The following is a 17064-nucleotide window of genomic DNA, read 5'->3' as shown; positions in this document are numbered from 1 at the left end:
TAATCGGTATGTAATATATTAGTGTGTTTGGCTTGTGTGCATAATTTAACCTGTTACGATCTGTGGTAGTTGGTAAGTAGGGTCATTGCATATTATTATTATCTTTAGTATTGTTATAAGCAGGTTATAAATAAGGTATGTGTGTGGACCCCAAACTTCTGACCCGGGTTTGGAGGGCGCCACAATTTTGTTTTTTCATAGTGTATGGTTAGATCTGTCAAAGGTGGGGATTTTGATGCTGCTAAGTTTTTGTGTGTTCATTCTTCCAAGATCTTTAATCTGTTTACTTTCAGATTTTGCTCTGATACCACTTGTTAGGTAATGAATACAACATAGAGGGGTGAATGTGTTTTAGACAATTTTAGTGACTTTTTGTTTTTCTTAAGCTTGGTGAACAAAACAGATAAGAAATGTAACTTGTAAAGATAATTTGGTTTGAATGAAATAATAAAACATGCACAGGAACACACTATTTTTCAAAACTTCACTTAATTTTATATTAAAATCAAGTATGTATTTTTCTACAAATTTCTGAGTTCTTGTTATGTTAAGAACTCAGCTTCTCTCTTGAGAGTTACAAGAAATTTCAGATCTATTTGTTACAACTAAAACAAAGCAACCAGTGTTTACTTTATAAAACTGTAAACACTGGATATTACACAGTATGTGATAACATGTACTAAACCCTATTTTTGGATATTGAAATCTTTCTATTTCTAGCTTAATGTATCTTTGCTAATCTTGCACACCTGTGACTTTACTTTTCCAGTTAATCTTGGCCTTTGATCTTGTACTTTTCAAGCTACTTTTTGTAGACTTGTCAATCCAACTGATTGGATTGTTTCTTGATTGATAATCTTGGATATTGAACTGGTATGCACTTTGTACTTTTAGTTTTACCTCGAGATCTCCAGTTTGGTATATAGAGAACTTGACATCTCGATAAGTATAATGGCTTATCGAGGTCTCTCATTACTCTATAGTTGTTTTGACTTGTAAAGGTCTTTGAGTTCTCTATAAGAGAATTTAGCTTGTTAAGATCTCTCATCTTCATGTCTTCACTTTGGCTTATCGATATCTTTGAGTTCTCTAGTGACAAATAGACTTATCGATATCTCTGAGATCTTTAGTGATATTTTGACTTGTCGATATCTCAGAGCTCTCTAGTGATATTTTGACTTATCGATATCTCTAGAGTTCTCTAGTGAAGAAATGACTTGTCGATATCTCCAATCTTCATGCCTTCAATTTGGCTTGTCGATATCTCTGAGTTCTCTAGTAGCTTTCCTGACTTCTCTATATGTCATTCTGGAGTTCTCGAATGACTTCTCTATAACACTAAATTTGTGACTTGTAGATATCTTGACTTAGAACATTTTTCTCAAAACAGATTTATTCAACTCCAAATTCTTCATAATTCTTCCAAGGCATGATCTTCTTGATCATCTTCCAGATAGAATTCTTTGGCTTGATACTGTTTACTGAAAAAGACTCTAGTCTACCCTTGAACATTTTTACAGACTTTAAATGTTACAATACAAAATGCAAACTAAGATTACAATACAACTTACTTAGGGTTGTCAATTTGACTTAGTCTTGTTATAGTACATGCATGTCTTGCACAACACATAAGGTATAAGATAGTATTTTCCAAGTCCAAAGCCAAATGTTGGAAGCTTAATGAAGATCTACTTTTAGAGTTAGTTGAGTTATCCTCCAAACTGTTGCTTCTCCATTGTTATTTGACTGCCAGGTGTAATAGTCAAATAGGGGGAGATTATTAAGCAAGATTGAAGCTTAATGTTTAAATTAACAATAATTGTTTGGATAACTCAACACAGTATAAAGGACTTGCAAATAAACTATATTCCACTAGAATCAGTTCAGAATGATGATTTAGTATGTAAAAAATGATCTTGGTAGCTGTAGTGAAAAAGACGTTAACAGAAGTCCGTATGAAGTTGATTAATATGTTCAGGCAATGGAGGAATAAGTTGAAGTCATTCGCAGCAGTTACACTAGTAGAGTGAACCTTCATTTGAATTTGAGGGAAGTTGACCAAGTTATTGTCATGTACCATGGCCTCAATCCCTTGTTCCTCTTGCAAGGAACTGGAACTTAAATGTGCTTGAGTACTTGCGTCCCCAATAGTTGGATCATTGGAAATTGAACTCCTAGCTTCAATTGACAGAGCAATTTCAGCTAGGGTTGTGAGAGGAGTTGTTTCTGCATGAGAAACCTCTAATTGAATTAGAGAGGATTTGAGTAGCTCCTCCACAAGAGTATTACCCTTAAACCTTTCAGCCTGTGAAGACTGTTGTGCACATGAAGGTGCATTTGTAACTTGCACAGGATCTTCAGTAAAAATTGATGAACCCCTGTGTTTGTGGTGGTGTCATCAAGGTCTACCTCAACATGTAGCCTCTCACCATTTAAATTTTGTGCCTGAGTGGTGAGCACAGTTTCTTGAACTGTGTCGCTTAATTTTGGCAAGGCTTGAGAGGAAGATTCAAGACCTTCATTAAAAGATGAAGAAATTTTAGAAATTAGATTAGTGAACTCAGGCATGAGTATTGGCTATCCCCCCTGAATGGATGAGAGAGTTTCAATAGATGTGCTCTCAGTGTGTGTGCCAACCATTTGACTTCTTTCACTCTCTTGAGAGTGCTCAAGAGGGGTGCAGACTCTATACATGGTGCATTGGGGAGAATGCTTTGTTCAATAGTGACACCTTGTTGAGAAGGTGCCACTAGAGTCTGTTTAGACCCCTGTATTACAACTGCGTCATTTTGAGAAGATGCATAGGTGGTCATTTGAGTGGTCAACTCAATTTCCCTTTACTTTTTTTGCTTCTTGACAAAGGGTGACTCATGTACTATTTATTCCTCACCACTCTTACTTACTACTACCAAAGGTGTTTGCTTTCTCTTCCTTTTAATAACTCCATCCTTTTGAGAGGATGAAGCAGTTGGTTTTATTTAACCTACTGGTTGTGAATAAGGGGTTACAGCTGTGGTACGCACCTGTGGAGGTTCCTACATTTGTGCTACTGCAGGACCAGGTGCCATAGATGAACTAGGCATTGCATTGTTCCTCATTTCAGGCATATGATGATGATAGATTCTAAATTTATCCAATATAAAGTCAGTGATATTTAGCCTAACCTTAACCTGATTCTTTGTACTAAGTGATCCAAATAGAACTTTGGACACCTGTCTATAATTGCATATTTGATTTCTATTTATACCATCTAGCATATGAATGTCAGCAAAATTGACATTATAAATCTAGAAAAGAAGTTTTTATTACCTCTACTTACCAAAGGCACGGTTAGCCTTTTGCTCGGTTCTTCCAAGATCAACCTTCCAATATTGAGATGTCTGTTGTAGGCCATAAAATACACCAGCTTTTGTACACAGTCGAAATATTGTCATAGCCAGTTTTCCTGCATTTGAATGCCCTTAGGATTGAGTCAAATACAATGGACCATTCTTTTTTCAGATTCTTCTTATTTAGCCTGGCCATGTCAATCTTCTCACTGTAATTTATGAAATCCATAAACTCAGTCAGTTCTTGGGTTGTTGGTGCCTCTACCATGTTGTCTGTAGAAATACCCAAAGCTTTGTTGATGTCATCAACATTGAACTCCACAGCCACACCTTGGATTGTGTTGTGAAACACCATGGAGACTGTTTGATTATCATGAACAAATATGTTGATAACTGCTGTGTTCCAAAATTTGTTCATTACATCCAGATACAGCACAAGATTTGCAGTCAAAGCCCTTTAGAGATAGAAATCAGAAATAAACTTGACAAAGCACTTAAAATTGTCAGGTGCTTGGTTTGCATCAAAAAATGCCTAGTATTTGGTTTCCTCTTTGGGGATAACAGCTCTCACATTGTTACCAGCCATTGAAGAGTTTGAGTTTGAGTGGGTAAGTGTTTTGAGAGAGAAAGAGCTTAAAACGGTTGAGAATGGTGAAAATTTGCAGAAATTAGGTCAACTGAGATCTCGAAAGCGTAAAGAGGGGTTATGTCGAGATATCTGGGTATTTATAGGGTAGAGATGTGACTTATCGACAAGATGAGAATGAACGGTTGGTATTTGCTTTTAGAGAAGTCACATGACCTATAGAGAATTCATGTTGATATGTCACTTTCCTGACTCCTATCAAGTACTAGTAGTGACATATCGAGATGTTGTACAAATACCCAATTTATCCTTATTGGACTAAATTATTCTAATTTATATTGAATAAATCAACATAAAATTAGAATGATTTTTATATCAAAATTATTTTACTGTAATAATTTATTGAATTAAATAATTCCAGTTTTGAGTTATTGATAAGTCTTAAATTTGAACTTGTAGAGAACTCCATATCAATAAGTATATCGAGATCTCTACAATGCTTGTCGAGAAGTAATAAGATGACTTATCGATATGTTCATCGAGAAGTCATAAAAGACACTTATTGAGAACTCTATCGAGAAGTTATAAAAAGACTTATCGACAAGCCATTTAGACTTATCAAGAACTAGGTTCTCTACATACTCTTGATCTTATCTAATATATGTCTTATATTATTTTCAAATATTAATAATGTGAACTAACATTTGGACAATTTTCTCATAATTAGAAAAATTTCAAGTTGAGATTTTATTTTGAAAAACAAATATACAGAGAATTCTGAATTATTTATAGATCATATTTCAGTTAATTTCTACTTCAATCAAATTAATTTTGATTTATCAGGAAGTAATCTGCTGAAACATGTTAGCCGAGTTCTTGCCTTTAGGATGGAAAATTTAACATACCAATTTCATTTACAAGTCTAGTAAAAGTTTCTTCATCCAAAGGTTTTGTGAAAATGTCAGCTAACTGTTTTTCGTTGGAATAAAAACAAGCTCAATAGTATCATTTGTAGCATGTTCTCTAATGAAATGATAACTTACATCAATGTGCTTAGTTCTAGAATCATTAACTGGATTAACAACAATGGATATTGCACTAGTATTGTCATACATGATTAAAATATTTTGTAACACTAGTAATCCATCCATTGATTTCTAATCCAAAGCACTTGAGCACAACAACTTATTGGAACTATATTAAGATTCAGCTGTAGAAGTTGATATATATTGATGTTTCTTACTATACCATGATACAAGTCTTTCACCAAGAAATTGACAGCATCCACTTGTACTTTTTATGTCTATCCTGCATCCAGCAAAATCTGCATTTGTGTATCCAACAGCTTCAAAACCAGTTCCCTTATGGTACTATAATCCCAAGTTTGTTGTTCCCTTAAAATATCTGAAAATCCTCTTGACCTCCATTAAATTTGATTCTTCAGGATTTTCCTAAAATCTAGCACACAAACATGTTGCAAACATGATGTCTGGTCTACTTGCAGTTAAGTATAGCAAAGATCCAATTGTTTCTCCATAACTTGATATGTCTACACTTTTCCCTTTCTTATTTTCATCTAACTTGGTAGTTGTAGACATAGGAGTTGATGCAGGTAAGCAGTCCACCATTCCAAATTTCTTCAAAAGATCTTTGGCATACTTGGTTTGACTGATAAAGATTCCAACACTTTTTTTGGCTAACTTGAAGGCCAAAAAATTAATTTAATTCCCCCATCATGCTCATCTCATATTCACTCTGCATGAGTCTTGAGAATCTTTGACACAATTTTTCATTTATAGAACCAAAAATGATATCATCCACATAGATTTGAACTAGGATGATGTCATCACCATGTTACTTATAGAATAGAGTCTTATCAGTTGTGCCTCTAGTGAAAATATATTAGAGCAGAAATTATGATAGTGTGTCATACCATGCTCTAGGTGCTTGCTTCAACCCATAGAGAGCCTTTAATAATTTATAAACAAAGTTTGGAAATTCTGGATCTTCAAAGCCAGGTGACTGTTGCACATAGACTTCTTCTTCTAATTTACCATTAACGAATGCACTTTTCACATCCATTTATTACACATTGAAATTAGAATGTGCATCAAATGCAAGAAAATTCTTATTTCTTCATGCCTTGCAACTGGAGCAAAAGTTTCGTCATAATCGATTTCTTCTTCCTGTGAGTAGCCTTTGACAACCAGTCTTGCTTTGTTTCTAGTCACAATTCCATTTTTATTCATTTTGTTCTTGTACACCCATTTTGTTCCAATGATGCTTCTATTTCTTGGTGCAGAAACCAATTCCCAAACTTAATTCCTTTTAAATTGATTTAGCTCTTCTTACATAGCAGTTATCCAATCAGGATTAAGTAGAGTTTCCTTAGTTTTCTTAGGCTCAATTTATGACAGAAAGCATGCATGCAAGCATTCATTTGTAGTGGAACTTCAAGTCCTCACTCCAGCACCGAGGTTACCAATTATGGTATCTCTAGTGTGCCATCAAATTCAGGTGTGCTTCTTTCTTGAGAAGCATTTTCATTCTCAGAATTCACTGGTTCACTTGGTTCTTCTTCTACCCTACTGTTTATGATGATTTCAGCTTCATCTTCAGAATCATTGTCAATATTGAGATTTTTAAATTTTAAAGTTTCAGCTTCATTTTCATCAAGGCATTCCAAGCCTGGGCACTTGTCATCATCAAAGGTCACATTTGTGCTTTCCATTATTTTCTTATGCTCTAGCACATAGATTCTATAAGTTGTCCTTTTCAATGAATATCCCAGAAAAATAGCTTCAAATACTTTAGAGTATAATTTTCCAACATATTCAGAGTTATCTTTTAGCACAAAGCATTTTCTTCCAAACACATAAAGATGCTTGATAATAGGCTTCCTTTTTGAAAAAATTGAGAAGGGTAATTTGCCAATGTTTTTGTTAATTAAATATATTTTTTAAGTATAGCAAGCAATACTAACAGCTTCTTCCCAAAAACTGGTTGGCGGGTTGGCATCTTGCAGCATTGTTCTTGCAGCTTCAACTAGAGTTCTATTTTTCCTTAACCACACCATCTTGTTGAGGTGTTCTTGTAGATGAGAACTCTTGAACAATGCCTTTGTCTTTGCAGAATTCACTTAGAACTGTATTTCTGAATTCTGTGCCATTGTCACTCCTCAATCTTTTGACACATTCGTGATCTTCAGCCTTCTTTTCAATTTTCTTTATGTGTTCAATGATGATGTGTGGAGTTTCATCTTTTGAATGCATAAATTCCACCCAACTGTATCTTGAGTAGTCATTCATCATCACCAAAATATACTTCTTTCTGGATATAGACATGGCATTTACAGGTCGAAACAGGTCCATGTGAATAAGTTGTAGTGGAGTTTATGGAATTCACAGCTTTGCTCTTGTGACCGGACCTCTTCATTTTTCCTTTTTGACAAGCTTCACATACCACATCTTGAGCAAATTCCAAAGCTGACAGGTCTCTCACCAATTCTCTTTTCACTAGAATATCGATTGCCTTGTAGTTCAAGTGAGAGATTTCTTGTGCCATAACTTGTTTTGTTCAATGGATTCCTTGATATAGAAGCAACAAATTTAAATTTTATTTTCCGAGTTTAAATCCATAACAAAACAAGCTTCCTTTCCTTACTTCTTTCAGAGCAACTTCACCCATTTTCTTACTAATGATTGAGCAGACTTCTTTATCAAAAATGACCTTGAAACCTTGTCAGTAAATTGACCGACACAAAGAAGATTTACTTCAAGACCAGCAACTAGTGCTACATCATCATGACAATATTTCCAAAAATCAACTTGCCATATCCCATTGTGAATCATTTGCTGTTGTTTTCAAAGGTCACCAAAAGGCCATACATCTCCCCAAACTGTGACAACAGGGCTTTATCGCCTGTCACTCTGAACATCTATTGTCAATGATTCATATGAATTTATTATTCTTGCCCTGCACACAATAAGGATTAAGTATGTTTAGCTACCCAAGCAGTGTTGGGCACTTTCTTCCTTTTCACAGAATTTGCAGGGGAAGAACTTGAACATTCAAAAAGAACAACATTCTTAGTTTGATCAACATTTTCATCTTTAATCACAGATCTAAAGTTAACTTATTTAAGATCTTTCCTCAACTTATGATAGATGGTCATAACTTTCATGTTGTATGGAATGTAGTCAAACTCTTCACAGAAAGAATATGGATCTTCTGTTTGTGCCTCATTGTACTTACATACTTCATACTTTGGCTCACTAACAGATTTTTTACATAGGTGAATTAGATAATTTATTGAGCCACATTTTTACATAGGTGATTTGGTTCACACTGTCTTTCCCTTTGTCAACTTCATTTTTCTTGTGAGAGTTCAAAGCCTCACAGTCCAAACTAATAGCTATGTTAGCATATGATTTTTTTTTCTCATGGTACTAACCAATCAACTGAGATGCATTCTTGAATGATTTGAGCTTCAAATCATTTTCCTCAATTCTTTTTCTTAACACTGCCTCTACTTCTCTAGCACACTTAAGCTTGTTCTTGAGGTACTCATTTTCTTGCTTAACAGCTCAAGACCAACAAGCTACAGTTCTAGCTCATGTTTCTCAATCTAAAGTTTTTTATTAATTTTTGACAACATACTCACTTCCTCAGTAGCTGCCACAATGCTTGTATCAATGTGAAACATCTCTACACTCATTTTCTCAACATTTTCCTTATATTATGTGGCATTTGAATCAGTGGTAGTTAGGATAGATACCTCAGATTTAGATGCAGATGATTCTCCTTTCTCTAAAGACATGAGAACATAGTTTCCATATTCTTCACCATCTTGTTCATCATCTTTCTCATCCCAACTTTTTCCCTCAGCAATATAAGCCTTTCCCTGTTGCTTTCTCAGAATTGCTTCATAAGCATTGTCTTTCTTCACTTTCTATGGCTTTCTGCACTCTGTGACAAAGTGACCAAGTTTATCACAGTTGTAGCACCTTATCTTTGATCTATCCATAGATCTTGACTTGTAGCCACCTTTTCCAGTTATATTAAATCGAGTTTTCCTTTTCAGCTATTGTTGTTGGATATTTGGCCTTTACTCTTGAAGTACTTATGTCATACCCCCAACTTAAACAGCAAAATAAATATAACTATTACAACATTTTTAAAAGAAGAATACACAACCAACTCCAAGATCTTACAGTTTAGGGTTTGGAACTGCACAATACTACCAACTATTACATCTGATTTTAAATATCGAGTCCTCACACAAACTATTATTACTTATTCTACCTGAGCTCGAACATAAGCATCAGCATCACAGGTCTTACGGGCAGTCTGCTTGAATCTAACATAGCTGCTAGCTGTAATATCAGGGTAAAGCAAGGAGTGAGCCAAAAGCTCAACAAGTGCTAACAGTACGACACAAAACATAAATCGAGATATACATTAAAGAATGACAATGAAAAGACATAACCAATGGAAACGAGAGATAAAACTATGAGAGATGGCATCATTTTGCTTGTATCAAAACAATTTTAAAATCATGTCTTAATCAAAATCATTTTATGACGCTACAGATTACAGCCGGTGATCAGCCGCGAAGTAATCCCGAACCTCGCCGGGTTCTAAAACATTAACGGGAATCCATAGGCAACTTTTAAGCCTAATATAAGTGTGGAAAGGACTCGCGTCTCAGTCCAGATCCACCGTTCAAAGAAAACATTTATCCCCCTTTGGGACTGAAAAACCCACATTTTATTTATTTCAAAAACTTATGCCGAATTATGACAAAATCTCTTTTTACAATAAACATTCTTATTAAAGGATTATAGATCAACTCGAAACATGGGAAATATGGTACTAAATCTCAGAGCCATGATTCACAAAACTAAACTCTATTAGGGTAACTGAATGGTTTTCATGTATCAAAGTTTGGACAAGGGCATTTAGTGAGGCTATTGGATATCATGAAAGGAAGTGCCAAATTGGGCTTAAAGCAATGGTTTCTCATCAAAGTTCAAGTGTTGGATCATCAAGAATGTAAGCTTCATGAATACTAAGGGTGTTAAGGTATGAAGAAATGAATTTTAGCTCAGGATATATCAGAATTGAAAAGCTTTAGGTTAAGAAAGAGGGGTATCAATCAATTAGGGACAACTTTGATAAATATCTGGCTTTCAGGTATCAAGGTAAGGTTCTATAGGGATTCAAGTATCAGGATGAGATATCATTACTTAGGAATCATTAGCATGGTAATCAAGAGGATCAACCGAGTGCTATAACAACTCTTTATTTTATCATGGCATTTGAATTACTTTAATATACTAACATGATAAGACTTTTGAACTACTTGCAATACGTACTCCAGGGTTCATGGCATTTCTAAATGATTCAAAGATAAACATAAGATACGCTTGATTTAAAATATATCAAATGACTCAGGATAATTGCATCAATATATATATGAACTGTTTATAGTAAATACGAAGGTCAAGTTGAATCACTTGCCTTGAGAAAGGCTGGTCTGGTCTGACTGGTAGGAGCAACTGGAGCTTCACTCGACCTTTATGGCAAGTTTTGCCTCGTCTCGAGATCCTACATAAATAATAATAATCCTCATTATAATGTATTCTCATCAACTTAACCTATTTACAACCCGAAATTAAACACGGATGGCACTTAGGCCTATATGCACTTAATTTATATTCACTTTTAAATTACAATTGCACACACATATCCACATAATCACATATCATATATTAATACCAAATAACACCATAAATTACATAAGATGATCTCGACTCACCACTTAAGTCACTTGGTCGCTAAACTAGACAAGGTCTTCTTATTTTGGCTTCCTAACTCGATGTGCCTTTCCTAAATTATCCAAAACCTATTGACCCTCACTTGCACCTTTAGCTCTAATGACCTTATAATATCTTACAACTATGGTGGTCGACCTAATACTCACTTCTAAGTGTTCTAAAACTATGTGAAAGCGCTCACTGGTGCAAATTTCAGAATGACAACTATAGTTTCTTGAGTGCATTAGGCACTCTTAAACTACAAGTTTTCCTTCAAAACTTTTACACAAGACTCTCCTGACCTAAGGGCATCTCACAAACTTGAGGTGGCTCAAGGGCCTGGCTTGGGCCTTCTTGGGCCTAAGCTAAAAGTCCAAGGTTCCCCTGCTTTTCTTGGCAGAAAATGCCCTGACTTGAATTAACTTGTGACACATGGTTCTAACTCATATCCTATGAACTATGGTTGAAAAAACTTCTCTGACACTCCCTCTAACTAAGACCCAATTGGGCCTAATGAGGGTCTACCCATGACATGATAAAATCTCCCTATTTCTAAGTTGCAACAAAACTGTCCCCTGCTGGACAGATTTTGTTATTCTACTTGTGCACCTAATCAAATGACATGCAAACCTCCAACCAACTCTTAAAACCTTTTGTATACTCCCAATACTAACTTCTGGTGGATTGGGCCTCAAATTGCACATCAATGACATGGTTAAAACTCACTCTAAACCTCAGGGTACTAAACTGATTTTCAGCAGAAACTATAACTCTCATTTTCCAAGGTTTTGACTTAACAAACTCAACTAACAACAACTCAATACTTAAACCAAGACTTATAAATGGTAATCTACTGAACTAACTCCCTTATTCTCAAAATAACCTTGGGTGAGATCATCCATGCCCAAAAACAACAACATGCAACTAAATATATAACATGCAACTCATGGAAAGCACATAACAAGATTTCGGCTAGGCATAAAGTTTTAAATGCTTGCAAAATCGACTTGCACCTAATACTCATCCTTAATAATCATGAAATATAGCTTCTTTTAAGTATTAATAAGAAATTTATCATGGAAACAATCTATTTTAAGCACACCTATTTCGCATTTATAGATTTTTAAATATAACAACATGATTTCGAAAAGAATAGCATGCAAAACATGGTTGATCATCATTTTAATGTCTTAAAACTAGCATGCATGGCTAAACATAAATATATAATGAAATTTCAGTAGCATGCAAAGGATTTTAAATCATGATATCTCTATAAAACATTTAGTTAGCACATATACATAATATATCTCATAGAGAGCTCTTGAATTCACAAGAATCAAGAGTTTCTCTTTGGAGATCACATAAGAACTACACATGCATCCATGGAACTTCAACTTCCAAGTCTCAAAACACTTGGAAAGGATATAAGATGAATGTAGGTAAAAGATTTACACTTGGGAAGATGAAGAATGAACTGAAAAATGGAAGGGGGTGGGGGATTTGGCCTTCGGCCGAGAGCAAGGTGGGAGGGGGAAAGAGAGAAAATTTGTGGTGTGTTGGAGTGTGGAATGAGTGGAATGATTTCTCCCACTTTGATTTTTTTGTTTTATGCTTTTTGGTTGACAAATAATGAGTGGGATTGAGAACTTACAAAAATGTCCTTTAGCTAAAGTTAGGCCATTTTGCATGCAAGGCTAATGTAGTAATTTGGTAATAATCAAATGAGTTAGTGGGGTTGGAAAAGTCTTGCCCTTTGAAAGAATAGAAGGGTGATTTGCATGCATGGTCTCTTATGTAATTTGATTAATATGACAACTAAAATTTATAATGATTTATTTTTATAAAATAAAATACAAGTTCAAAAATTATAAAATTTATACCATAAAATAACTTGGATTTTTAGAGACTTTATAAAATCATTTTCAAAATTTGTGAATAAAATACCTAAATTTTTCCAAAGCTTAGAATATTCCTTATAAATCAAAAATAAAGAAATTAAATAAACTCTTGCTTTGAAAAATCATATACTACACAAAGCAAATTTATAATGCAGAAATTTTCACTCACACTAGCGTACAATTATTGAATATATTTTCATTTGACTTTAATATTATACCAAATCCACAAATAATATTACATAAAATGCCGGTCGTAACATCCTCTCCCCCTTAAGGGATTTTGTCCCCAGAATCTAAGAGAAAAGATGAGGATGCCGGGAACGCATAACAGACTCTAACTCCCAAGTCGATTCTTCGACCTTAGGGTTCCTCCAAAGCACTTTTACTAACTTTACCGACTTATTCCTAAGACTCTTTACTTGCCAGTCGAGTATTTTAACCGGTTGCTCCACAAATGACATGTCTTCCTGAATTTCTACAGGTTCATATTCTATCACATGGTTAGCGTCAGGATTGTACTTCTTAAGCAACGACACATGGAACACATTATGCATATGCTGATACTGAGGTGGTAAGGCCAACTCGTAGGCTACCTTTCCTACTTGACTCAAAATCTCAAAAGGACATATGTATCTAGGTGCTAACTTCCCTTTCTTTCCAAATCTCATCAACCCTTTTATAGGTGACACCTTCAGCAACACAGCTTCACCAACTTGGAATTGAACATCCTTACGCGCCGGATCCGCATACTTCCTCTGTCTATCTTGAGCAGCAAGCAACCTTTTCTAGATTAACTTGACTGTGTCATGCAACTGTTGTACCAATTCCGAGCCGAGAATTCTTCCTTCCCCTACTTCATCCCAATTTATTGGTGATCTACATTTTCGCCCGTACAAAGCTTCGTATGGTGGCATGCCAATACTGGAATGATAGCTGTTGTTATAAGAGAATTCAATCAGCGGCAAGTGATCGTCCCAACTTCCTGCAAAATCGATTGCACAACTGTGCAACATGTCTTCGATTGTTTGAATTGTCCTTTCGCTCTGACCATCAGTCTGCGGGTGGTATGCCGTGCTCATATTCAACTTCGTGCCAAGATATTCCTGAAATTGCTTCCAGAATCTCGAGTTAAATCGGGGATCTCTGTCTGAAACTATTGATACGGGTACTCCATGCCTTAGTACGATTTCGCGCACATACAGATGGACCAACTTGTCCAGTGACGACTTCTCATTTATTGGAAGGAAATGCGCCGACTTCGTAAGACGATCAATTATAACCCATATTGCGTCATGTCCGGATTTCGTTTGCCGTAGTCCTACTATAAAGTCCATAGCGATATTTTCCCATTTCTATTCTGGAATCTTCAGGGGCTGAATTAATCCGCTTGGTCGTTGATGTTCTGCCTTTACTTTCTGACAAGTATAGCATTTCGCAACCCATTCTGCCACGTCTCGCTTCATATTTGGCCACCAAAAGTTCTTCTTTAAGTCTCGATACATCTTGGTGTTTCCCGGGTGGATTGAAAATTTTGAATTGTGGGCTTCATGGAGGATCTCATTCTTTAATTCAGGTACATGAGGAATCCATATTCTGGAAAAGAACCTTAGTATCCCTTGCTCATCCCTTTGAGTATTAATCTCCTCTCCAGATAACTGTTTCTTCTCTTTCTCCATTACTTCTTCTTGACATTTCTTTATCTTTTCCACTAGTGTTGGCTGAAAAGTCATTACGCGACAAACTTCCTCAACTTTTCCACAATCACAAAGTTCCAGTTCAAATCTCTTGATTTCTTCAGATAACTCATTTGGTGTTGTCATCTTATTCAATCTCTCCTTCCTACTCAGAGCATCGGCCATAACATTCGCCTTTCCAAGATGGTAATTTATCGAACAGTCATAGTCCTTGATCAATTCCAGCCATCTCCTCTGCCTCATATTGAGCTCTTTCTGAGTAAAAATGTACTTTAAACTCTTGTGATTCGTGTAGATTTCACACTTCTCTCCGTAGAGGTAATGTCTCCAGATCTTAAGTGCGAACACTATGGCGGCTAGTTCCAAGTCATGCGTCGGCTATTTTAACTCATGCGGTTTCAACTGTCTTGACGCATATGCGATCACTTTACTGTGTTGCATCAACACACAACCCAAACCCTTATGTGTAGCGTCGCTGAATATTACAAAGTTCCCTTGATCATCTGGAAGTACCAACACCGGAGCTGTTACCAACTTCTGCTTTAACTCTTGAAAGCTATCTTCACATTCTGCACTCCATTCAAACTTTTGATTCTTTCTGGTTAACTTGGTCAATGGCGTGGCGATCTTCGAGATATCCTTGACGAATCTTCTATAGTATCCGGCCAATCCTAGAAAACTTCGCACTTTCGTAGGAGTCTTTGGCCTCTCCCAACTCATAACTGCCTCAATCTTTTCTGGATCCACTTTAACTCCCTCATTTCCAATAACATGCCCCAAAAATTGAACTTCCTTTAACCAAAACTCACATTTTGTAAACTTGGCATACAACTTCTCTTGTCGGAGTATCTCCAATGCTATCCAGAGGTGCTGCTTATGTTCTTCTTCCGACTTAAAATAAATAAGGATGTCATCAATGAATACCATGACAAATTTGTCCAAATACTTCTTAAAACCCGATTCATCAGATCCATAAATGTGGCCGGAGCGTTGGTCAATCCAAACGGCATTACTAGGAATTCATAATGCCCATACCTGGTCCTGAATGCGGTCTTGGGAACATCTTCTTCTTTGATCTTTAGTTAATGGTATCCCGATCTCAAATCAATCTTCGAAAAGCATTTTTCTCCCTTCAACTAATCAAAAAGGTCATCTATCCTTGGTAGCGGGTAGCGGTTCTTGATCGTCACTTTATTCAACTCCCGGTAATCTATGCATAGATGCATACTCCCATCTTTCTTCTTTACAAATAGAACAGGTGCTCCCCATGGCGGCGCACTTGGCCGTATCATTCCCTTATCCAATAATTCTTGTAGCTGGCTCGCCAACTCTTTCATTTCTGCTGGTGCCATCCTATATGGGGCCCTTGAAACTGGTTCCGTGCCTGAAGCAAGGTTGATTTTGAACTCGATTTGTCGATCTGGTGGTAAGCCTGGTAGTTCGTCGGGAAACACATCGGGAAACTCGCTAACTACAGGAATATCTTCCACGCTAGGGCTGTCTTTTTCCGAATCCACTACATAAGCTAGGAACGACTCACAACCTTTTCTAAGTAGCTTCTTAGCCTGAACAATTGTAAAAAATAGTTGCTCTTGCCTCTACCCCTTAAATACTACCTTCTCTCCACTCTTCGTCTTTAAATACACTCTCTTGGTCTTACAATTAATCTGAGCGCTATTCTCTCCTAACCAATTCATTCCTAAAATTATGTCAAACTCTCCCAACTTGAAGAGTATCAAGTCGGCTGAAAACTTATATCCTGAAATGTCGATCTCACACTTCGAACAGAATTGATTCACAGAAATCTTCTCTCGGTTCGCAATTACCACATTTACTACCTCACTCATAATCATTTTCTCACATTGAAGCTTATCAACAAAAGATTCTGATATGAAAGATCTTGTTGCTCCCAAATTAATCAATACTTTAGCTTTGACATTATTGAGTAAAAGTGTACCTGCTATCACCTCCGAATTCTGTACAGCATCCTTCATCTTCAAATCAAATGTCCTTCCTGTTGCTTGTGGGGTTGGTGTAGGTGGTGGAGGTAATGCCAATACCTCAGCTGGCACGCTTGCACTGGTACTTGCCACATTCATCAGAGCTTTGACTGGTCTGGTTGCCTTACACTCCTTAGCCATGTGTCCAGTCTTCCCACACTTGTAGCACGTAACTCCTAGCTTCGGCATCTTGCACTCATTTGCCAAATATCCCTTCTGATTGCACCTATAACAGGTCATGCTCAGCTTATTGCACACTCCGGGGTGCCTTCTTCCGCAGTGCTTGCATTCTGGCCTCTGGAACCTGTTTTCTCCAACTTGCCCTTGGCTTGCCTGATTGTTCCCCTTCGATTCTTGCCTTTTGCCCAAATTTCCTTTCTTTTGAAAATTTCCGCCCTTCTGGAAACCAATCCTCTTTACATTCTGATCTTGTGAACTTCCGGCTTCAGACTTTTCTCCATAAAATGGAACCTTCCTCTTCTTGTTATCCCTCTCTTTCCTTGACTGCATCCCATTATTCTCAATCAGAGCAGCTTTCTGTACTACTCCCGTATAAGTTTCAAGTTCAAACATAGCCGCCCTATCTCTGATCCAAGGCTCCAATCCTTGCTGAAATTTTTTTGATTTTTCCTCCTCAGTGCTGGTATACTTTGTCACAAGCCTTGACAACTCAGTGAACTTCTTCTCATACTCCAATACAGTCATGTTCCTTTGCTTCAACTCAAGAAATTTTAGCTCC

Source organism: Apium graveolens, chromosome 10 (assembly GCF_009905375.1).
Source record: "Apium graveolens cultivar Ventura chromosome 10, ASM990537v1, whole genome shotgun sequence".
Classification (NCBI taxonomy): domain Eukaryota; kingdom Viridiplantae; phylum Streptophyta; class Magnoliopsida; order Apiales; family Apiaceae; genus Apium; species Apium graveolens.
Note: the sequence above shows the minus strand (reverse complement) of the source record.